Source organism: Rhinichthys klamathensis, unplaced genomic scaffold (genome assembly GCF_029890125.1).
Source record: "Rhinichthys klamathensis goyatoka isolate OS25496 unplaced genomic scaffold, OSU_Roscu_1.1 h1tg000003l_1, whole genome shotgun sequence".
Taxonomy (NCBI): Eukaryota; Metazoa; Chordata; class Actinopteri; order Cypriniformes; family Leuciscidae; genus Rhinichthys; species Rhinichthys klamathensis.
Genome location: NW_026606556.1, coordinates 915678 through 941062, shown reverse-complemented (window position 1 = coordinate 941062; position 25385 = coordinate 915678).

Below are 25385 nucleotides of genomic sequence, written 5' to 3'. Positions count from 1 at the left end.
TACGGTTTGGGCTGCACGATGCGTTTTAGGGGATTTTTTTTTTTCAAATAGCAATTACAATAGGTTTTCAGCACTTCGTGCTTGGACACCTAATAATAGTGAGACCTTTTTGACAGTTATAGCGCCACCTATGGTCCGATCTCCATGAAACTTTGCATGCTTCTTCACCATGTTATGACACATATGCTCATCAATTTTTGTGAAGTTCTGAGTTTTTATTTATGATTTATAGGCTTTTGACTGTATTTTGCCACGCCCCTTTTCTAAATGACCCTGTTACAGCCACCCAATTGCAAAATTTCAACTTTGTTTTGATAATTATTGATCTAGAGAGTCCAGAGAATAGGCCTAGACTGGTTTGGTTCCGATCGGGCGAAAAACCAGGGACTAGATTGCAAAAGTAGGTTTTGGACAAAATTCGACATCGCAGACAATTTTTCTTGCCTAAATCGAAATTGGAGACTTACATTTTGTCCGTCTTGAGCCAAGGATCACAGTGGTGTAAAAAGCTTGAGGCTAGGACCAACGGTCTAGGAGTTATGAGCAATTTAGTACTTTTGGTAGCTTTAGCGCCACCTATCGGCCAATCTGGGTCATACTCTGAGAGGTTCTCCGCAAAAGTGTGGCCTACCATCTGGCCGAGTTTCAAGTCTCTAGGCCTTACGGTTTGGGCTGCACGATGCGTTTTAGGGGATTTTTTTTTTTCAAATAGCAATTACAATAGGTTTTCAGCACTTCGTGCTTGAACACCTAATAAAAATCCTTACAATTACAATAGGTTCTCTTACGAGAGTATCTCTCGTACTGCGTAATATCTTACGCTATGGGGAAAACCTCTTTTCCACGAGATATTGAAGCCAAAAATTATCCTTAATTTTGAATTAATGTAAAACGCTGTGCAGCAGCATGCAGACAGAGGCAGGACGGCTCGCGCGCCTATTGGCTGCCCTGCTGCAACAGCAGCAGCCTATCGAGAGAGGCGCTGCGTGACACCATATCCAATGGGGGCATTTCGCGCCCATTTCGTCACGTCCCGCCAGAAAGGGCGTGGTCTCGCCCTATAAATATAGCTCGACAAGGCTGGTACACTGATTTTCATCTCTTCAGCGAAGCCTCTCGCATTGCTGGATCCGGAGTGAGAAGCCGCGCCGTCGAAGCGAGCCTTTCAGCGGGACGAGCTTCTGGAGTCGCTGGCCTCGCCGCCTTCAACTGCCGTACCTGCTGCGCTTTCCGGCGTACTATATATCCTTTACTCTGCTCTGTGTGTATGTGTGTGTGTGTGCTCGCCCCGCGACTCACACGTCTATCATCTAAAAGAGCCGCGTCTTTTTAAAGATGCCATCCTCCTGTGGCTCGTGCCGAGCCACACTCAGCGACGGGGACCGCAATGTGATGCGTTTCCTGCCTGTGAGAGGATCATGCAGCTCTCGTGCTCGCCGACGGCGGCTGCCCTCACTGCGAGCGATTGCCTACGGTGACTCTGAGGACTCGCCTGGCATCCTTCAGCGAGACTGCACTTCCACCCACTACAGTGCCGCGCCGTAAAAAAGCGCCGTATTTAGCGGGTCCCCGAGCCTTCTCCAGCCTGTGAAAGCTCGCCGGTTCGCCTGCCAGCTTCACCAGCTTCACTCGAGTCGCTCACTGACGGATAACGGCCGCCGCGCGCCGCCGCTTCCGCCATTAATGACGACGAGATAGCTGCATCTGTAGAGGAGACCTGCTGCTCTATCCTGGCGTCGGACAGTGAGGACTGGACGAGCTCTGTGGACCTCCCCCTTCTGTCCGCGAGTCGTCAGGGAAACGGGCCAGCATCAAGACCGCGAGCCCTAAAACCGCGGCTAGCTTTCTTTACGTTATAAGAAATCTACCCCGCCCCCCATGGGCGTGCGTCACCGGCAAATGAGAAAAGAGTGTGTTTTAGTCCCGCCGAGGCCGGACTAATCTCCATTTCTCAAACATTTCTCAGCTCCTAGTTTGAGCGGCTGAAAATGTCATTATTGCAGCAATGAACAAAATTTAGTCTCGCCGCGGCCAGACTTCCACCGAAACTTTTCGCTCGTTCAGTTCCAGAAAATGCGACTGTTCCAGTGTATTTTGCAGTAAACAAGCCGGTACCACGGCCCGCTTGCCTGCACACTGAGCGATAAAACAGCTCCATGGGTGTTGAATAACCCGTACTGTTACCCAGTTCAGGCTGAACACGTTCACCCTGTCTGTTTGAAACACTGTTAACATAACTAGCTCCTGTAGGATGCTATTTCATGGGGAATGATGCTTGCAGCCTCTCTTCTCCGACTCTCTGTGAGTCTATGGTGATTATGCACTACATGAGCCCCGGGCTACTGCCCTTGGGACTTTGGTGTCGGATCCCAGTACGCACGGCGTCTTGCATTGTGTTCCCCATAGCGTAAGATATTACGCAGTACGAGAGATACTCTCGTAAGAGAACGTACTCGGTTACTAACGTAACCTCGGTTCTCTCTAGAGAGGGAACGAGTACTGCGTATCTTGCCGTGCATACACAGCTCTGGTTCGCTTCGGCGATGAAAACCAGTGTACCAGCCTTATCGAGCTATATTTATAGGGCGAGACCACGCCCTTTCTGGCGGGACGTGACGAAATGGGCGCGAAATGCCCCCATTGGATATGGTGTCACGCAGCGCCTCTCTCGATAGGCTGCTGCTGTTGCAGCAGGGCAGCCAATAGGCGCGCGAGCCGTCCTGCCTATGTCTGCATGCTGCTGCACAGCGTTTTACATTAATTCAAAATTAAAGATAATTTTTGGCTTCAATATCTCGTGGAAAAGAGGTTTTCCCCATAGCGTAAGATATTACGCAGTACTCGTTCCCTCTCTAGAGAGAACCGAGGTTACGTTAGTAACCGAGTACGTTTTCAGCACTTCGTGCTTGAACACCTAAGAAGAATGCGACCTTTTTGGCGGTTATAGCGCCACCTTTGGTCCAATCTCCATGAAAATTTGCATGCTTCTTCACCATGTTAGGACACATATGCTCATAAATTTTTGTGAAGTTTTGACTTTTCCTTCAGGATTTATAGGCTTTTGACTGCATTTTGCCACGAACCATTTCCTAAATGACCCTGTTATGGCCAACCAAATGCAAATTTTCAACTTTTTCTCGATGATTATTGATTCTCAGACTCCAGAGAACAATTCTGCACCAGTTTGGTTCCGATCAGGCGAAAAACCAGGGACTAGTTTGCAAAAGTAGGTTTTGGACAAAATTGGCCATAACATTTTAATCGAGATCCGAGATATACATCTTGTCCGTCTTGAGCCAAGGATCACAGTGATGAAAAAACCTTGATTCTAGGTCAAACGGTCGAGGAGTTATGAGCAATTTAGTACTTTTGGTTGCTGTAGCGCCACCTATGGGCCAATCGGGCTCATACTTTGATAACCTCTCCTCGATTTTTGTACTACCCTTTGGCAAAGCTTCAAGTCTCTAGCCCTCTGTCGCCTCTGGCTTGCTTAGTCGGGGACACTTAATATTCAACAATATTACTGATCTGCCTGAACTTACTTAAGCTGGACAATGACACTAACTTCTTCTAGAGCTGCTGTACAGCCAAAACAAACGTTGTTGCATTATTTTCCTAATATCACTTTAAAGCTGCTTTGAAACAATCTGCACTGTAAAAAGCACTAGGTGACTTGACTTAACTGATGGGCAGCACCCCCAATAATCCTTATGCCAGCATATCTGTTTACATCTCTCGATCCCATATAAGAGGTAGTCTGCTTATGGTCCCCGCCCTTTAGACTCTTTATTTCTGTACAACCAGAGTGGGGATGTCACTGATATCGCTGGCTTAATATTTAGCCATTGTGCACTCAGGACTAGAGAACTTAGGGAGTAACAGGAAATGGTATAGACACAGAAGCTGCTGAGTTCTGTTGAGTTGGACAAATTTGAGATGGAGTCTATAAAGTTACTGGTGAGAAGGCAGAGCCCTAAGAGTGATGGTAAGTTTTAGGTTGTTTATTGTTTCCAAGTCTTGTTTAGTAGACATGTGGCAAACATGCATGCATAGCTGATAACAGAATGGATGATAGTGCTTCTCTTGTGATGATTTGTAACGGCGGAATAACATTCTCTATTTAACTGTCCTAGTTCCCATACAATCCACCAAAATAACAAGTTAAACACATTTCATGACAGATAGACTAGAAATATCATTGGGTCAGTAAAATACCAACATTCACCACCAAATGTGAAATGAAAATGAGGAACAAATCACTATTCTATGTTGAGGAAGCGTCATATTTTTATTTTACTTAATGCGTAAATGAACTATACCAACCTTGGATAATCATAATTGGAGATTATTAATAAATAGGGATGTGCACAAGCAGTACTCGTGTATTGACAGTGACGATGCATCATGAAAACGATGATCACCGTGACTTTTATATATATATATATATATATACAGTATATATACTTTTTTCTGATTGGTTATTGTGGCATTTTGGGTGGTACCTGAGGTTTGATTGGTTAGTGTTAGGACAGAATGCTATTCAGACCCGAGTTACGAAATTTTCGGTTTCCGTGGGCAGAGTAAAGTTTCTCAGACATGCACAACTGTGTGCAACTGAGAATTTTAGTTCATGCTGCTTGTATCTCAGCACATTTAATGGATTTTTTCGTAAAGGTAACAATAGTTTCAGTGTTGCATTAACTTATGCCTAAACTACAAGTGCTTACCTTTTCATAACGGTGAAATATTTTTATTTGCACATTTTGTACAGTCGTCCACAATTGAATGACAAGCATTGTGTGTAACGTTAGGATACAGCAGAGCAGCCTTCAACTATAGTGCATTCATTGATTTCAGTGCCTTGTGCTCTTCCTTTGTACCTTGTGATGCTTTAAAAATGGGTATTTTATTAGTTATTATCATTTGTTGAATACATCACTGTCTGTAGCAATTGAAACAAACATGTATAAATGTCTCCGTGGACAATATTTTTGTAAAGTGGTTTATCCATGTGTTGGCTTTCCTGTTCTAACTATTGGACACTCTACATGTTCTCTGGTTGTGCACTGTCTGCTGTCTGGTCGTAAATTATGATAAAGTCAAAGATGGCTGAAAAATGTTGCTGTAATTCCATTGTTTTTTTTCATGTTTCCAGTGATTTAAAAAATTTTTTTACAAACAAAGATAATATACTAATTAAAATCACCACAAGTTTAAGGTTCCACTTGCACAGCGAAAGCAAAAATCCCAGAAAACCTGAATGATTTCAGGATTTCAAATAGAAGATCCTTAAACAAACCATCTGCAATTTCAATTATGTAAAAACAGTAAAACAGGGTTATCCCTCTGACAATGAATGAAATATTCACAATCAAATCAGAATTTTGCAACCTGTACTGTTGTTATTCTCTGTCATTTTGTTCTGAAGAACACAATGATGATCATTGATACACTACAAACATTAATTCAATATTATTTATAGGTCATAAAGCTTCATAAACATGCATGTTCTTAACAGAGCTTTAATTTGGGGCACTTTTGACTACTTGACATTTTGAAAAATGAAAAATGAAACTTCTGTAAACTTTAAACAACATAAAGATTGGACTGTGGCCTTGATTAGCCTTTGATTACTGAAAGTTGGTGTTAAGTGTGAGTAGACATTTAATGTTGTGTGAGATGGTAATTAAATTTTGTTTTTATTTTTGTAAAAAAAAATTCGCTAACACCAAACATTAGCTAGTAGTCTCTGAATGTGTAAAATATGACACATAATAAAGCTAATCTCAGATCAATGTTATAATATTAATACATTTTCTAGTTTTAAAGATTCTGGCACTTTTAAATTTGAATACAAATATATTTATACAACAAATTTTCAACATTTACAACAATTATTTTCTTTTTACATACAGTGGAACAAGTATACTTGCAATTAAAATGATTCAACCCCCTGGAGACTGCAATAATTTACAAATGTAAGCTTTTGTCACGTCTTGTTTTGGTTCATGTTTCAAGATACAGGGTTTTAAAAAATTGTATCTAAAACAGTTTAGAGGCAAATTAAAATTTATAATTTCAATAGTAATGCTTATGAGTTATAGGATTTTTTTTTTTTTTTGTAATTTTGTAATATGTCATAATTATTCAACCCGTTTTTAAGTCACTTATTTGTATGGTATAGTACAAAATTGTGTTAAAACACAATTAAGCCTTTGGAAACTCTAACAAAACTGAATTAGCTTGATTTAAGCAATCTATTGTATTAAGTGCTATATAAACGTGACGTGACTACTGGAGTGACGAATTGCAGAGCTGGTGCAAACATATCAACCTAACATATATTATGACATGACAAAAACAAACATCAGAAGCAGATTAACACATTTGCACTTTGTCAAACACTTTGTGGAACATACTCAGAATGAAAGCTAAAAGATTATTATCAATCCCTCGTGTCATTTTGGTGAGCAGATGTGTGCTTCTTATCGCAACTATTATCTCCACTATGGTTTAACACTTCAAGTTTATTTCATATCAGAAAGTATTTCCTCTGAAGAAGCATTTTACACCTCAACTACAGTATGCAGCTGATCTTAGAGTTTAGTTTTAAAGAATTAAGCAGATGGTTGATTCTACATGACTGCTTACTGTATTCAAAAGGATGCATTTAAAAACAATAATATAAAAAAGTACATCTAGGTCATTTACTCATTTGCATGAGTATTAAAATTACCTTGTACCAAATATCACTCATAGCCAAGTGAGTCTTGCTATCAACATAAGCATAAGCAGCTGAATTCTTAGGCAGTATCCCAACCAAAGCAAAACCTGGCGCAGCGATTAACTAGGAAAATGGCACTTCGTGACAAAAAGGTTGACGACCTCTTACCCCTGCTCTGAGCATAGAATAGTATGTCATTAACAAATATTAATATTATTACAAATATTATATTTTTAAATAGATTGAAGTCTTTTTTTTTATTATTAAAGCTGCACTTGTAACAGTTTGACTCTTTGTTTCCCCCTTTTTCTAGTATTTTGGTTTAGTCCTGTTCTGTTTTCCCGCCACTCATCTGTTACCATGTCTACCATCATCAGTTCATCTTCATCACCTGTGTCTTGTTAATCACCTTCATCTGTGTCACCTGGTTTGGTTCATCATCTGTATTTAGTTCGTTCAGTTCAGTCTGTCTTCGTTGGTAGTTGAAGTTACATGGTTGTGTTTAATGCGTGTGATCCTGTCTGTCATCCTGCCTGTCTGAACCTGTGAGAGTTATTTTGAGTAAACTGTTTGAATTGGAGCTTTTGCCTTTGAGTCCTTCTTCAACCCGCACTACACCGTGACAGCACCATGCATGATTTTTCTTTTTTTAAATAAAGTATAATTTCGTAGAAAAATTACTCCTCTCAGTCATTACTAATGATCCATTACTAGTGTGTCTACAGAGACATTGTCCTCTCTCTGTATTTTCTTATGCTATTGCTGTGTTCAGGATGTTTCTGGGCTGCAACCTTTGGTAAATGGACCGCATTTATATAGCGCTTTCACAGACCCAATGGCCACCAAAGCACTTTACATATTGCCTCGCATTCACCCATTCATACACCGACGGCGGTGTCAGCCATGCAAGGCGCCGTCCAGCTCGTCGGGAGCAGCTGGGGTTAGGTGTCTTGCTCATAGACACCTCGACACTTGGTCAGGTGGAACCGGGGATTGAACCACCAACCTTCCGGTTTGTAGACAATCTACATGAACCACTGAGCCACTGCCGCCCCTTTGGCCAGTGGGTTACTCCATCTGTGTCTGTATACTGTGCATACTGTGTCAGATTACTACTCTGTAAAAAAATTGTGGTGATTTTAATTGTGGTACATGTACAAATGCTATGGTGAAAAACAATGAATCACAATGGGGGCACTCGTCCTAAAAATAAAATAAATTGAACGAGTTTCCTTCCCTCTATTTTATGGCGAAGGGGGCACTCGTCCTAAAAATAAAATAAATTGAACGAGTTTCCTTCCCTCTATTTTTCCACCTCCATCACGGGGCCTTTCATTTTTCCCGATCTGCACAGCGAGCTGTCTAGATCATGGAAAAAGCCGTACTCATCTTGTCTTTTAGACCCCACATTCATGTATATTCAGACATTTGGGGGTTAAGAGAGTATGGCTATGGGTCAATACCCCGGGTAGAACAGACGCTTGCAAGCTTTCTGTCTCCCGGTTTAGTATCGTCCCTGAAGGCCTCGGCTTCTCTCACTAAACCATTAAAGAAAACTATTTTTTAATCTAGTGGGAAAAGCATATATGGCAGTGGGTCTAGCATGAGCCTGCTTGCACACTATAGCAGTGCTACAAGCATATCAGGCTGAACTGCTGCGGTATTTGGACAGAAGTGAGGGAGTTTGGCCCGATGGGGTTTGAGAACTCCGTCGGGCCACAGATTTATCTCTCAGGGATGGCAGCCCTTGTGGTCACTGAGAGACAACTCTGGCTCAATTTGATGGGAATCATGGAGAAAGATACAAGATAATATCTCCCTCGCTATGTCCAACCCCCTGGGGCTGCTGGGCGTGAGCAGCTCCAGCCGTCTAGTTTCTCATACACAACACAGCAGCCAAAGCCTTCAAAGCAGAAGCCGGATCCGAGGACCGTTCTTCACGCTGAGAAGGCTGCGGTTCAAAAGAAAAGGTCTGGCGCCACCGGCGTCAGACCGGTGAGGGCAGCCCCAACCGGGGTGGAATGGTGTACACCTCATTATACGGTGCCCTTTCCATCTCGGTGCCCTCAGGGGACCGTTCTGCCAACCCCGCCACCCTTGGTGCTTCGGGGCGCAGCGGTCTCCAGCGAGCTTCTGCGCAGCGTCAACTCGACATTGCGTCGGGCTCGCGCCCTCTGAGGGGGGTTCGAAAACAGCGCGGAAGCTACTGCCAAATATATCTCTATGGGTCCTGCAGTTAGTAGTAGGAGGCAGATTTGGTTCTCGTCCTCCAGGCTACAACGGAGTGTTGCTCACGTTAGTGCATTCCGAGCAGGCTCTGGTAATGGAGCAAGAGGTAAAGGCCCTGTTAGCAAAGAAAGCTATAGAGCAGGTGTACTCACCCGACATTGCGTCGGGTCTTTACAGTCGTTATCTCATTGTTCCAAAAGAGTATGGAGAGCTGCGTCACATACTAGATCTTCGTCTGTTGGAGTGTTTGGTGCTGGATGCTGACACTCAAACAGATCGTGACTCAAATCAGATCCGAAGACTGGTTTGTCACGATAGATCTAAAAGACGCATACTTCCATATCTCCATCCTCCCTCAGCACAGGAGGTTCTTGAGGTTTTCTTTGGGGCAAAGAACACCAGTATCAGGCACTTCCTTTCGGTCTAGCTCTATCACCCCGCACATTCACGAAGCGTGTAGACGCAGCTCTGGCCCCGCCAGGCTGCAGTGCATACGCATTCTGAATTGCATAGATGACTGGCTGATTCTAGCGGAATCAGAACAGTTAGCGGTTCGGCACCGAGGTGTCGTTCTCGCTCATATGCAGATGTTGGGGTTGAGGCTCAATGCCAAGAAGAGTCTGCTTTCTCCAGTACAGAGAACCACTTTTCTTGGTGTGGTATGGGATTCAGTGACGATGCGGGCCACTCTGTCGCCCGTTCATGTAGCTGCTATCCTAACAGCCACAAAAGAGCTGAGGCTAGGCCAGTCACGCACTGTAAAACAGTTCGAGAGACTGTTGGGTCTTGTGGCAGCAGCGTCCAACGGGATACCTTTTGGCCTGCTGTACATGAGACCTTTACAGTGATGGCTCAGGACCAGAGGGTTTTCCCCGAGGGGAAACCCACTTCGTATGATCAAGATCACGCGGCGGTGTCTCCGCGCCTTGGTTATATGGAGGAAACACTGGTTCTTAACCCAGGGTCCGGTGTTGGGAGCTCTTTGCCATCGAGTTGTGATCTCGACAGATGCTTCCCTCACCGGCTGGGGAGCGGTATTGGAAGGCCGCTCAGCTCAGGGCTTGTGGAGGAGTCATCATCTCGCTTGGCACATGAATTGCCTAGAGATGATGGTCGTCTTCAATCCGTTGAGACATCTCCTCCCAGACCTGAGGGGCCATCATGTGTTGTTCTGGAACAGTGACTGTTAGGCCTCAGGGCACCAGCGTCCAATGTGATACCCTTTGACCTGCTGTACATGAGACCTTTGCAGTGGTGGCTCAGGACCAGAGGGTTCTCCCTGAGGGGAAACCCACTCCGTACGATCAAGATCACGCGGCAGTATCCCCGCGCCTTGGTTATATGGAGGAAACTCTGGTTCTTGACCCCCAGGAAATTACGCTGTCTGAGGGCAGTGTATATTCCAGGGGGGCCAGAATATTGGAGCAGACACCCTGTCGAGGCAGGGGCTGAGGCCAGGGGACTCCACCCCGAGGCGGTGGAGCAAAAATGGGAGTTTTACGGCCAGGCAGAAGTGGATTTGTTCTCGTCTCAGCATACGACGCACTGTCCACTCTGGTTATCCCTCACTCAACCAGTCCCCTCGGGGCTGGTTGCTATGGTGCAGACTTGGCCGAGGCTACGTCTATACGCATTTCCCCCTGTTGCTTTGCTCCCAGGAGTTCTGGAGTGATTCCGCCAGGATGGAATAAGCCTATTTAGTAGCACCACCCTGGCCGAGCTGAATTTGGTTTGCGGACCTAATTTTTCTCCTCGACGGACCTCCCTTGGAGGTCCTGATCAGGAGAGACCTTCTGTCTCAGGCAGGGGATGCAATATTGCACCCCCGGCAGGGGATTTGGAAACTGTGGGTTTGGCCTCTGAGGGGGCCCAACTCATAGAGAGTGGTCTCTCAACCGAGGTTGTTGAGACCATTCTAAGCTCCAGAGCTCCCGCTATGAGGAAACTATATTCACTATTTCGAGAGTTTTTCACTTCTTGGTGTTACCAGCGTCAGTGGGATCCGGTTAACCGTTCAGTAAACACAGTATTCGAGTTTCTGCAAGAACGCTTTGTATCAGGTCTATGTCCTTCCACGCTTAAGGTATACGTGGCGGCCATTGCAGCTTTCCACGCCCTGGTGGGTAGTACATTTTTGGGTCGCGACCCCCTGATCACTCGTTTCCTTCGTGGCACTTTGAGGCTGAGGCCTGCAACTTGCACTAGGGTGCTGGCTTGGGACCTGGCAATAGTTCTAGAAGGCCTATCTGGGGCTCCCTTCGAGCCCTTAGATTTGGTCTCAGAGAAGTTCCTTTCTTTTAAGACTATTTTCTGCTAGCTATTTCGTCCCTATAAGAGTCAGACCTTCAGGCCCTTTCGGTCCCCACCTGCCTTGAGTGCACCGGGGATGGCCAAGGCAATCTTACCCGAAACATGGATATGTTCCAAAGGTGCCTACCATTATTCCGAGGCCTATTGTGCTGCAGGTTTCTGTCCTCCCCCATTTTTCGGACCAGGAAAAGCTGAACCTCTTGTGCCCAGTGCGAGCACTGGACACTTATGTTCATCGGACTTCTCTGTCGAGAAAATCCAACCTATTGAGCAAATAGATAGTCGAGACTATTCTTATTGCTTGTGAGTCTTCTGGCCAACCATTTGGTGGTCAGGGCTCATTCCACTAGGAGTATGGCTTCTAAGCGTATTATCTGGAGTTCTCTCCAAGACGTTTGTGATGCGGCGGGGTGGTCCTCACCGCTCACATTCGTGAGGTTTTACAGCTTGGACCTGGATGCTGCCTCAGGATCCCAGGTGCTTGGTGCAGTGACAACAGGCTGACACTCAGGCATTTGAAAGTCTGGCGTTTTGGGTATTCTTGTTCCCAAAGCGTCGTTGACGCATCGCGAGTTCCCTCGAAAGGGAACGTCTCAGGTTACGACTGTAACCATAGTTCCCTGAGAAAGGGAACGAGACGATGCGTCACCCTGCCATACTTCCTGCATCCCTGTGACCGGCTTGCTTTGGCAATTTCGAAGCTAATGCCGGTTTGCACCGGATGTGCTTCTTTCCCTTCCTGGTCATGACGTCACCCGCCTGTGACGCTCATTCTTTCCATTGGACTAGTTGACATTAATGCTCAGACGCATTCACGCTGGGGGCGTTCCCATCGTCTCGTTAGCTTTCTCAGGGAACTATGGTTACAGTCGTAACCTGAGACGTTTTTCTTAGTTTTTCCAATCAGTTATGCTACATCTAATGTTGGTACATTGCTGTTTATTGCATTTTTTTCTACGTCATGTGTGTTACCATGATGTCAAGTCAAGCCAAGCCAAGTCAAGTCACCTTCATTTATATAGCGCTTTTAACAATATGGACTGTTTCAAAGCAGCTTTACAGTGATAATAGGAAATTAAAGTAACAGAGATTGTTTTGGCTTTACAGCAGCTATAGAATAAAGTTTTTGCTCAGTTAAAGTTAGTTTTGATCGATTCACTTCCGTCGCAAAGATCATTAGTTATTAACTTAGGGTCCGATTAGTGATTTGACATTTGAACCGAGGCGTCGGAGCTTGTGTCGAGAAAAAATGGGCGTGCCAGATGAAGCCGCGATCCGAGGCTTGTGTTGTTAACGTCAAAATCACGTGACTAATGACAAACGAGGCCTCGGTTTGTGTGAAAACGTCATCGGTTCGGTCTGAGTGTCGCTTCCGGATAAGGGGGTTCGAAACTCGCATCACCTTCTGGGTGTTGTCAGGAGTAGTAGAAGCAGTTGTAGTAGTGTCAGAGAGTTAGAGAACTCTCATTGGCATTGTCGTTATTGTGTCATATATGTGTTAGGGCTGTATATTATTACATTATATCAGGTTAGAATACTTATAGTATATTGTTATTAATAATTCTAGTAGCTATATTATAGTCTTTTTATATTAATTAGATAACATTACTAGTTGGATTGCTTTGGATTTTTGGATCTGGACTGTACTGCTTTTTGTTTTGGATTGCGCTTTTGGATTTGTTTGCTTTTTGCGACTCTTCCTTTTTCCTGGTAATGGAGCCAACAAGAAAGAGGAGATCCTCACCTGTCTGGGCTCAACAGAAGCATCAGTATCCTCATTTATACCAACTGGCACTGGCATTTTTATGTTCCCCTGCATCCTCTGTTCCTTGTGAAAGGATCTTTTCCAAGGCTGGAGAGGTTTTGTCCAAAAAGAGGAATCGTCTAAACCCCAACACACTTGAAACATTTTTTGTTTCTCAATAAAAATCTATTGTAATCCTTCCTTCACCCACCTCAAACTGCAGTGTTGCAGTTTGCTCCTCTATATGCCCAGTCCCATAAGCACAACACTGAACTAAAACTAGTAACAGTTCACTGCACAAAACCCCCTGAAACATTTCTTAACTTTTCCCACCCCAGACTATTCTGTGCAGTTTATTTTATTACGGACATCATAAGTCTGCTCAGGTCATTGGTTCAGAATTAATTAATTTGTCTGTTACTTCTTTGCACAGTAGCTAGGTGTCACTAGTGAGCAATGCTGAATGAAGCTTCGAGTAATGAACCTTTGGGTGAAGCAATGGGCTGTGAGGTCTCAGTGGTTCAGGAAGCCTCATTTTGCCATCATTAGGGCCGATTGTCACGGGTGGTTGAAGCAGACGAGGAAGTAGGATCCATTTGCAGCATTTCTTTTATTATACAAACTCAAAACTACACAAACTTAACCTCAGACTCAGGAAACTAGGCTCAGGCACAGAACAACCAACAAACAAACATTAAGGACTGAACAAACACTGACCTAGACACACAGGCTTAAATACAGAGGTAGACAAGCTAAACAAGATTACAAGAGGGCGTGGCTAATAGCAAACACCTGGGAAAACTAATAAACATAACGGGGAGCAGCTAAACATGAAACAAGACAGTAACACAGAACAGACTCATGACACCGATTACACGACACCGTTCTAACAGAAAACCCTTAACGTGCTCTGGCCCGCTCATTCGCAGAATTATTTATCGTTTCCGAGTAGCCATGTGAACCTGAACTATTTTGACAACGTTTTATCTGTACAGAGGTAAAGGGAAGGAGAAGGGGCCTTCACAGAGGGAAGACTAGTTGACACTTCAGGACTGCATTGTCATCGTGTCCAGGCGCAGGTCCTTCATCAGATCTGGATACAGCCTGGATCCGGCGGGTTGCGGTAAACCTCGGGATAAACAGAGAGACTAATATTAGCATAGACTAATATTATCCACCACAGACGCCATTCTTCTTATGATGTAACGAGTAAATCAGGATTTATGGGAAGTGTTACCGGTTCCAGCTGACCTAATCTATGCAGCCTAACATTGAATTATAGAAGTTTATAATGTGTTATGTGTATATACTAGGTCAAAGAGATGGGTTTTTAGTCTAGATATGAACTGGCAGAGTGTGTCTGCTTCCCGGACAATGTTAGGAAGACTGTCTTTCTGAATATCGATTTTGATATTCTAGGTATTATCAACTGGCCAGAATTTTGAGATCGCAATAGACGTGAAGGACTATAATGCGTTAAGAGCTCGCTCAAGTACTGGGGAGCTAAACCATTTAGTGCTTTGTAAGTAATCAGCAATATTTAAAAATGTATACAATGTTTAATAGGGAGCCAATGCAGTGTTGATAGAACCGGGCTAATATGGTCATACTTCCTGGTTCTAGTAAGAACTCTAGCTGCTGCGTTTTGGACCAGCTGTAGTTTATTTATTAAGCATGCAGGGCAACCACCCATAATAGCATTACAATAATCTAGCCTTGATGTCATGGACGCATTAACTAATTGTTCCGCATTTGTCATTGAGAGCATATGACGTAATTTAGATATATTTTTAAGATGGAAGAATGCAGTTTTACAGATACTAGAAACGTGACTTCCAAATGAAAGATTGATATTAAAGAGCACACCCAGGTTCCTAAGCACGTCAGCACACCGCAGGTTTGACAGAGCAGCCATCAAGCAGACAGTATTCTTGGTTATTACGTGAGGAAGTTTTTTGTCCAATAATTAGAATGTCTGATTTTTCAGAGTTAAGTAGTAGGAAATTACTAGTCATTCAGTTTTTTTATATCAGCTATGCATTCCATTAATTGTGTGAATTGGTAAGTTTCGTCAGGGCGTGAAAAAATATAGAGCTGATTATCATCAGCATAACAGTGAAAACTAATGCCATGCTTCCTAATGATATCTCCCAAGGGTAGCATGTACAGAGTGAACAGCAATTGTCCTAGTAGTGAGCCTTGGGTACTCCATACTGAACTTGTGATCGATAAGACATCTCTTAATTTACTGCTACAAACTGATAACGGTCAGATAAGTATGATTTAAACCATACTAATGCAATTCCTCTAATGTCAACATCATTTTCGAGTCTATTTAAAAGAATGTTGTGGTCAAAAGTATCAAAAGCAGCACTAAGATCGAGTAACACTAATAGAGAGATACAACCACGATCGGATGATAAGAGCAAATCATTTGTGACTCTAATGAGAGCTGTCACAGTACTATGGTACGGTCTAAATCCTGACTGGAAATCATCACAGATACCATTTCTTTCTAAAAAGGAACATAGTTGTGAGGATACTGCCTTTTCTAGCATCTTTGACAGAAAAGGTAGATTCGAGATCGGCCTGTAATTGACTAATTTTGTAGGATCAAGTTGCGTTTTTTTAACAAGCGGTTTAATCATAGCCAGCTTAAAAGTTTTAGGTACGTGTCATAATGACAAAGATGAATTAATGATATTAAGAAGAGGATCTATGACCTCTGGAAGCATCTCTTTCAATAGCTTAGTTGGTATAGGGTCTAACATACATGTTGTCGATTTAGATGATTTAACGAGTTTAGAAAATTCTTCCTCTCCTATAGCAATGAATGAATCGAATTATTCCTCAGGGAGACTACAATGCACTGTCTGATGCGATACTGTAGTAGATGGTTGCATAGTTATAATTTTCTCCCTGATATTATCAATCTTGTAAGTAAAGAAGTGAATAAAGTCATTACTGCTGTGCTGCTTGGAAACGTCTGGGGTTGAAGCTTTATTTTTTTGTAAATTTAGCTACTGTTTCAAATAAATACTTAGGGTTTTGTTTATTTTCTTCTAATGGGGTTGAAAAATAAGCAGATCTAGCTGTTTTTAAGGCCTCTCTGTACGCAATCGTTCTCTCTTTTTATGAAATGCGAAAAAACTCTAGTTTTGTTTTCTTCTAGTTGCGCTCCATTTTTTTCATGATTGTCCTTCTCAGCTTGTGGAAAAGCTGCTTGTGATGAGCTTAGACTCATCATGCGACTCTCATCACCACCATATTTGGTGGTTGTCAGTATATTAAGGTACATAACAGATATTAGTTTTTCAATAGATTGGTAAATTAACATTATATCAGTTAATGAAATACAGTATTTTACTGAAAATATAAATATTTTACTAAAAATATTACACTTTATTTTAAGGTGTCATTGTTACAGTGTAATTATACATTTAAGTACTGAGTAATATTAAGCAACTACATGTACTTACTATAGTGTTAGGGTAGGATTAAGATTTGGTTGAGGGTTAGTTGCATGTAATTATGCATAAATTACTATGGTGAGTACATGTAACATATGCAACAAGGACACTGTGCATGCCATGGCGCTCCTGCAGGTCTACCAGGCCAAGGCGCTCAAGGAATTGCACGAGGGTAGTTCCGACCCAGGGGTTATGCAGGAACTGCGTACAGCAACGGACCTCACCCTCCAGACGACAAAAGGCACTTCACGGTCCCTGGGCAGGGCGATGTCCACATTAGTGGTCCAGGAGCGACACCTGTGGCTGATCCTGGCAGACATGCGTGAGCCCAACAAGGTCTCTGTGCGGAGTTGCGATGCCCCTGCCTTGCAGGCAGAGATCGATGTCTTACTGGCGAAGGACGCGATCGAACCGGTTCCTCCAGACGATATAAAGACAGGGTTCTACAGCCCCTACTTCATTGTACCCAAGAAAGGCGGTGGGTTACGGCCGATCTTGGACCTGTGAACCTTGAATCGGGTCCTGCACAAGCTCCCGTTCGCAGAAACGCATTTTCGAATGCATCCGTCCCCAAGATTGGTTTGCAGCGATCGACCTGAAGAACGCGTACTTTCATGTCTCGATTCTTGCTCGACACAGGCCGTTCCTGTGGTTTGCGTTCGAGGGACGGGCATATCAGTATAAAGTCCTGCCTTTCGGGCTGTCCCTGTCACCCCGCGTCTTCACTAAAGTCGCAGAGGCAGCCATTGTTCCACAATTGTTCCTCGACGACTGGCTGATTCTGGCTCAGTCTTGAGATCAGTTGTGCGAACACAGGGACATGGTGCTCCATCACCTCAGCCTGTTGGGCCTTTGGGTCAACTGGGACAAGAGCAAACTCTCCCCTGTGCAGAGGATCTCTTATCTCAGTATGGAGTTGGACTCGGTCAAGCAGACAGCGCGACTCACAGAGGAGCGTGACCGGTCAGTGTTGAACTGCTTGAGTACAATGAAGATCAGGACAGCAGTCCCACTGAAGTGGAACCTGTTCGTTGAGTGGTGCTCTTCCCACCGGGAAGACCCCCGAAGATGTTCGATCAGAGCCGTGCTTTCCTTTCTGCAAGATGGGTTGGAGCGAAGGCTGTCTCCCTACACCCTCAAAGTACAATCTGAGTTAAATTAAAAAACACCCTGAGCTGAGCTCTGAGCTTGATAATGGCTCAAAAGCTCAAAAAGTACATCCATCCATTATAAAAGAATAAAGGAAATATAAAAAAAGAATAAAATTAATAAAGGCCTTCTGAAGCAAAGCGAGAGTTTTTGTACAGAGTTTTTGTAAGAAAAATATTAATATTGAAAACTTTATAAAGTAAAATAACTAGCTACCGGCCAAACGAACATACGGATTCCACTGAAGTCTAAAGCGCAACTTTAGAAGGCCTTTATTACCCCCCTGGAGCCGTGTGGAGTTCTTTTATAATGGATGGATGCACTTTCAAACTGATGGTTGCAATCAACTGCCATTATAAAGCTCGGAAGCGTCAGGGTGTTTATTAATATAACTCTGATTGTATTAGCCTGAAAGAAGAAAGTCATATACACCTAGAATGGCTTGAGGGTGAGTAAATCATGGGGTTATTTTCATTTTAAAGTGAACTGGTAAATTTCTGGGCAAAAAAAATCCATGACACAAAATAGCCTCAAACTTACAATTTTAATTAAGGCAAAAGTATATTAAATTATACAATGCTGGAACATCAATTATGTTGGTTGGTAACCTTATTTCTATCATGAAACAAAACAACGTTGACAGCCAACCATCGACGGTTAGGCAGAAATGATACCTTTAATGTGATTCAAACTTTAACTAATGTAAGAGACAACTTTAAAATGTTAAAATGTATTATTAAATGTTAAAATTAACAATGAACAATACTTTTAGTAACCTTAGTTAATGTTACAAGTGGACTCCTATTGTAAAGTTTTACCATTTCATATAAATCCAAGCAGTCATAAAGCTGCTGTCCGTAACTTTTTTGGGTTAAAAATTATCCAAAATAATAATAATTAAAAAAAACATAACCAGCCAGTGTTCAAAAATATCTGCTTGCTTTTGCCCGATTCAAAACGGTTAGCTTGTAATAATGATTTTAATTCCAGTGGTACTGGTGGATTTCCGCGGGAAATTCGAGCATGTCTTTGCGTCATTGTTGCATGCTTAGTTAGTATGATAATCTGATGTTTAGTTAAAGTAATATGTTTGTTACATTTATAAGATAGAACGAATGCTTGTTTCTTTAAGGGTTGGGGAACGGAAGTGACGTAAAGGTTTGAATGTTTTTGACACGGTTCGGTGATGTAAACAAGGACAATAAAAGAAGTCAAGTAAGCTCAAGTACGAGTCGTATTTACAGACATAACAATTGGCGACGAGAATGGCAGATGATTTTCCCATGCTGTCGTTATCTCCCCCGAGCCCTTTTTTGCCCCATCCCGGCGAGCCTACGGTCCCATGGGAACAATGGAAAAGATCATTCGAAACGTACCTTTTAGCAATGGGCCTTGATGCTGTCCTGACGAAGCGAAAAATGGCCATACTCCTTCACTGTCTCGGAGCCGAAGGACAGCGTGTGTTTCACACACTCGGAGAAGCGGATGATTACGCTGCTGTGATGACGCTGTTAGATCGACACTTTGAAAAAAAACAGAGTCTCCTGCTGAAACGGCTGCTGTTCCGACAGCGCAGACAGCGCGCTGGTGAGTCGATTGCTCAATATGTCGCTGATTTAAGAGGGCTGGCAAAACCGTGCTGTTTTGGTACTTTATCAGACGAGATGATACGAGATCAGCTAATTGAGAAGACAAATAATACACTCATTCGGGAGCGGTTGCTATTGGAAGATGATGATCTCACTGTAGAGAAAGCTGTAATTCTGGCCTCTCAAATCGAGTCTGCGTCCCAATGCGCTGCTAAATTAAACATGGGACATGAATCAAGCGTAAGCAGTGGGGACATGATACAAGAATGCACACAAGTTCACGGGGCAGAGGCAGATATATCTTTGAGTGCGGACATACAGCATGCATACCCTCAAGTTCAGCGCCGATGTGGAAATTGTGGCTCCTCTAGACACTCATCACGTGCTCTTGACTGTCCGGCACGGGGACAAACATGTCGACGCTGTCAAAAGCAGAACCACTTTGCAAAATGGTGTCGGTCTGCTCCAGTCCAAGTTACTTCACAGCGGAATCCACGTGTGAATGCTACAACCCCTGCTATTATTCATTCAATCAACACTAATTCAGCAGGGTTTTCTACATGCACTGTTAATATAGCAGACTCATGTATTCCTTTGCTACTGGACACAGGGGCTAAAGTCTCGCTGCTCAATATGGCCACTTATGAGCGTTTCCTGTCACACTTGCCCATCCAGCCACCCTCTCTGAATTTGTTCGGATATGGAAGTTCTGCAATTGACGTTATTGGTCTTGTACATGCACCTGTCCAGTATGGCACCAAAGCTCTATCTAACTCCCCATTTCACATTACTCGCCATGGCAGCAATATCCTCGGACTGGACCTGTTTATGAGTCTGGACTTTTCTCTACTAGACAACAAGGGGGCTCAAATTCTGACTGTCAGTTGTCCTTGGCAACTAGAATGGCCAACACTGTTTGAGGGCCTTGGGTGTTTAGCTGCTTTCACACACCAACCTCTCTTGGACCCCACAGTGAAACCAGTAATTCAGCCACTTCGCCGCATTCCGCTGGCATTGCGTGAGGAAGTCACAGCAGAACTCAGTAAACTGCAAGCAGAGGGCATCATCGAACCTGTTGATGCCTCCCCATGGGTGTCTAATTTGACGGTGGCTAAGAAAAAATCTGGTGGCCTGAGAGTTTGTGTGGACTTAAGATCCGTCAATAAAGCAGTAATCCCAGATCGCTACCCTCTGCCGACAATCGAAGAGCTGACTACACACTTTCACGGCTCAACAATTTTTTCCAAACTTGACCTTCGCCAAGGTTATCTCCAGGTTCCCCTTCACCCAGACAGTAGAAATCTTACTGCATTTGTTACGCATGTTGGCGTATTCCGTTACACGAGGATGCCTTTTGGACTCAGTTCGGCGCCTAGCTGTTTCCAAAAAATTATGTCCACCATCCTGGCAAGTGTCCCTGGTCTTGCCATTTACCTGGATGATGTCATTGTCCATGCCCCAAATGCAGTGATTCACGAACAGCGCTTAAGGGACACTTTTGCTGCCCTCAGTCAACATAATCTGACGCTTAATGTGGAGAAATGCTTGTTTGCGGTGCCAGAGGTTGACTTTGTTGGCTTTCATGTTTCAGCTGAGGGCCTTTCGCCATTACACTCTAATATTGAGGCTATACATCAGGTGCCAGAGCCTTCGTCCACAGCGCAAGTCGCATCGTTCCTGGGGATGACAACATACTATATGCGTTTCCTGCCCCAATATTCCACCATTACATACCCTCTTCGCCAGCTGCTAAAAAAGGATGCTACTTGGACCTGGTCTTCGGCTTGTTCAGACGCTGTACGCAGACTCAAGGAACTGTTGACAAGCCCACCTGTTTTAGCCCACTTCAGTCTTGACTGCCCCACGCTGGTCACTTGTGATGCTTCAGCTACTGCCGCTGGCGCGGTTCTTTCACAACTCCAGAACGGTATCGAACGGCCTGTGGCTTTTGCTTCTCGGGCATTCAACCTGACAGAACAAAAGTACTCTGCTGGAGAGAGGGAGGCTCTGGCTTGTGTATGGGCCTGTGAGCGCTGGCATGCCTACCTTTATGGCCGGAAATTCACTCTTCGCACCGATCACCAAGCCCTCACGGCACTTATGTCTCCTTCGGGGTCTGGCCACAAACCCTTGCGCATGTACCGCTGGACTGACCGTCTCCAGCAGTATGACTTTACAATACAGTACACGTCAGGGAGAGATAATGTAGTAGCCGATTTGCTGTCCCGTTCTGTGTCATTTCCCATTGCCTCCTGTCATGCGACTGAAGAAAGGGATCTTATTCAAATGGTGCACGCACCCCTCGTGGCTTTCGTGTCCTTGGAGGAACTCACAGAGGAGTTTGGCAGCTGATTCCACCCTCTTCACTGTCCGTGAGTATGTCTTGAATGGCTGGCCAGCCCAAGTCACAACGGATATCCAGCCGTATGCCAGAGTGAAGCATGAATTGTCATGCTGGAACGATACATGCTTGGCCCGTGGACACTGTGTCATTATCCCTGATAAGCTCAGAGGCCGGGTGCTGGCCATGGCGCATGACGGCCATCTTGGCATAGTCAAACTGAAGCAGCGTTGTAGAGAGCTGGTATGGTGGCCAGGGTTGGACAAAGACATTGAACAGCTTGTTCGGGACTGTACTCCATGTCTTGTAAGCGGGAAAATGGGCACACCAACCCCACCGCCACTGGGGTCTTTGCCTTGGCCAACTCAACCTTGGGACCACATTCAACTAGATATCTGTGGTGAACTTCATGATGTGCCCCATCATTCGCGGTTCCTCGTTGTAGCTTATGACCTACACTCAAAGTGGCCAGAGGTTGCACCTGTGGGCTCTGTTACATCCAGTTCCATCATTGACTTTCTGGAGTCGCTCTTTTCCCGCTGGGGCCTGCCAAGGTCCTTGACGACTGACAATGGCCCTCAACTAGTGTCTGCTGAGTTTACTGATTACATCCAAAGCAAAGGGATCAAACACATACGAACAGCTTATTATCATCCGCAGTCAAATGGGGGCGTAGAGAGATTTAATCAGTCCCTAAAAAATGGTCTGAGAGCCCACTTAGCTCAAGGATGCTCTTTCAAAGAGGCTTTGTCTCAGACTCTTCTACACTACAGAGCAGCTCAGCATGCCACCACTGGGGCGTCACCAGCAAAACTGATGCTGGGACGAGAGCTGGAGTTACCCCTACACAGACTTCGGCCTCCTACTACATGCCGGGGAAACCCTGTGGTGAAAGCCAGGGTGTGCAGACAACAGCTCAAAGCACAGGGCAGATACAATGAAAAAAAAAAGGCCAGAATTCCCAGAATCTCCCCACTGGACTGGGTGCGGGTTCAGCGGCCACACAGGAAAAACAAGCTCCACACTTTCTGGTCACAGCCACAGCAGGTACAGAAGCAGTTAGGTCCAGGTACATTCCAGTTATCTGATGGTTCCCGTTGGCATGCCAGTCGGCTTAGGAAAGTACAATGCCCTTCTGGTGTGGATCACACTCAGGACGCCACGCTCCCCTGCTCTCTACTGAGTTCTTCGTGCCCCCGGCCCCCAGCACAGCATACGGCGGCCCCACAAGCGTCAATCCCGCCACCATCCGCAGCACTGCCAGGCAGACCTACCAGACTGCATATTCGGCCTGCCCGTTTTCAGGATTACTTAACATCTTTTCACACTTAGTGCACTGGGAGGGGGGGGGAAATGTTGCATGCTTAGTTAGTATGATAATCTGATGTTTAGTTAAAGTAATATGTTTGTTACATTTATAAGATAGAACGAATGCTTGTTTCTTTAAGGGTTGGGGAACGGAAGTGACGTAAAGGTTTGAATGTTTTTTGACACGGTTCGGTGATGTAAACAAGGACAATAAAAGAAGTCAAGTAAGCTCAAGTACGAGTCGTATTTACAGACATAACAGTCATTACGTCACATCTGTACACATAAAGAAGGCGTCCCGGCTAGTCGGCTATATTGCGTGAGGATGTTGGAGGTGGACATTTTTAGCCTTTTCTCACAGCATTAAATAATTAAACTTATGGCGGATCCAGAAAGGTTCAAACGACAATCACCAGTGACAACTGGACATTCACCACTTGTAAAACCCCAAATAATTCGGACTTCGGAGTGGGTAACGTTAGAGAAAAAAGAGACTGCAACTGGCCCACGCGAAAACAAGGATAAACATCGGTTCAAAACGGACGCAGAGACGGCTTTTTTTCTTTTAGGACAGGTAAGATATTTCAATAGTTCAATCGTGTAACAGTAGCACACTTGTTCGCTTAATTCACACAGTTACGGAGTTTCCTGTCTTTATTCGTTTAGCTATTATGGTAAATATTTTGTGCTAGCTATGAGAGGGAGCAATTCACCTCTACTCCAAGCAAACCAAACCGGCCTCCTCCGAAATTATATATAGTTTTAAATATGCATCGGATTACAGATACGTGTTTTTTTTTCTTTTCTTTTTTCTCAAAGAAAACCAGTAAAGAAACATTAATTTATTGGTATGACAATTAGAAATTAGACTGCACAGAAATAGAAACTGAACTACAGGGTAATCATAATACACATTAAATGTAGTCACAATGCTGATGTTGATAATTTGAGAACAAAGTATAATTTGAAAGGTTTGACGCGATCGTTATATTTAATCAGCACGATTTACTGCAAGGCTTTCCCCCCTTAGTTGATGTGGATGTTACTTACTTGTTCAGATGACATTTTCCGATGAAAATTCGTATGTTGTCATGGTCATACTGTAGGCCTACTTCCAAAAGTAGAATGTGTGATTCTGAATGCCAGTTTCCACATCGGCGCGGTGACTGACAGACTCGCAGTCTCAAAACATTGTGTTCATCCGCGCTGTTTCATGCCGATGTGCAACTCACGCAAAGTTAATAATTCCGCGAATAACTGCAATTACAGATTTCAAACAGAGATGGCGACAAAGAGGAAAAATGCCGACTGCAGCTTTAAGATGGCCATCTTTACACACAAAGGCATAGCATTGAAATTAGACACATACACTCACCTAAAGGATTATTAGGAACACCATACTAATACTGTGTTTGACCCCCTTTCGCCTTCAGAACTGCCTTAATTCTACGTGGCACTGATTCAACAAGGTGCTGAAAGCATTCTTTAGAAATGTTGGCCCATATTGATAGGATAGCATCTTGCTGTTGATGGAGATTTGTGGGATGCACATCCAGGGCACGAAGCTCCTGTTCCACCACATCCCAAAGATGCTCTATTGGGTTGAGATCTGGGGACTGTGGGGGCCATTTTAGTACAGTGAACTCATTGTCATGTTCAAGTAACCAATTTGAAATGATTCGAGCTTTGTGACATGGTACATTATCCTGCTGGAAGTAGCCATCAGAGGATGGGTACATGGTGGCCATAAAGGGATGGACATGGTCAGAAACAATGCTCAGGTAGGCCGTGGCATTTAAACGATGCCCAATTGGCACTAAGGGGCCTAAAGTGTGCCAAGAAAACATCCCCCACACCATTACACCATGTTCTCATTCTGTTTACGCCAAATTCTGACTCTAATCTGAATGTCTCAACAGAAATCGAGACTCATCAGACCAGGCAACATTTTTCCAGTCTTCAACTGTCCAATTTTGGTGAGCTCTTGCAAATTGTAGCCTCTTTTTCCTATTTGTAGTGGAGATGAGTGGTACCCGGTGGGGTCTTCTGCTGTTGTAGCCCATCCGCCTCAAGGTTGTGCGTGTTGTGGCTTCACAAATGCTTTGCTGCATACCTCGGTTGTAACGAGTGGTTATTTCAGTCAAAGTTGCTCTTCTATCAGCTTGAATCAGTCGGCCCATTCTCCTCTGACCTCTAGCATCAACAAGGCATTTTCGCCCACAGGACTGCCGCATACTGGATGTTTTTCTCTTTTCACACCATTCTTTGTAAACCCTAGAAATGGTTGTGCGTGAAAATCCCAGTAACTGAGCAGATTGTGAAATACTCAGACCGGCCCGTCTGGCACCAACAACCATGCCACGCTCAAAATTGCTTAAATCACCTTTCTTTCCCATTCTGACATTCAGTTTGGAGTTCAGGAGATTGTCTTGACCAGGACCACACCCCTAAATGCATTAAAGCAACTGCCATGTGATTGGTTGATTAGATAATTGCATTAATGAGAAATTGAACAGGTGTT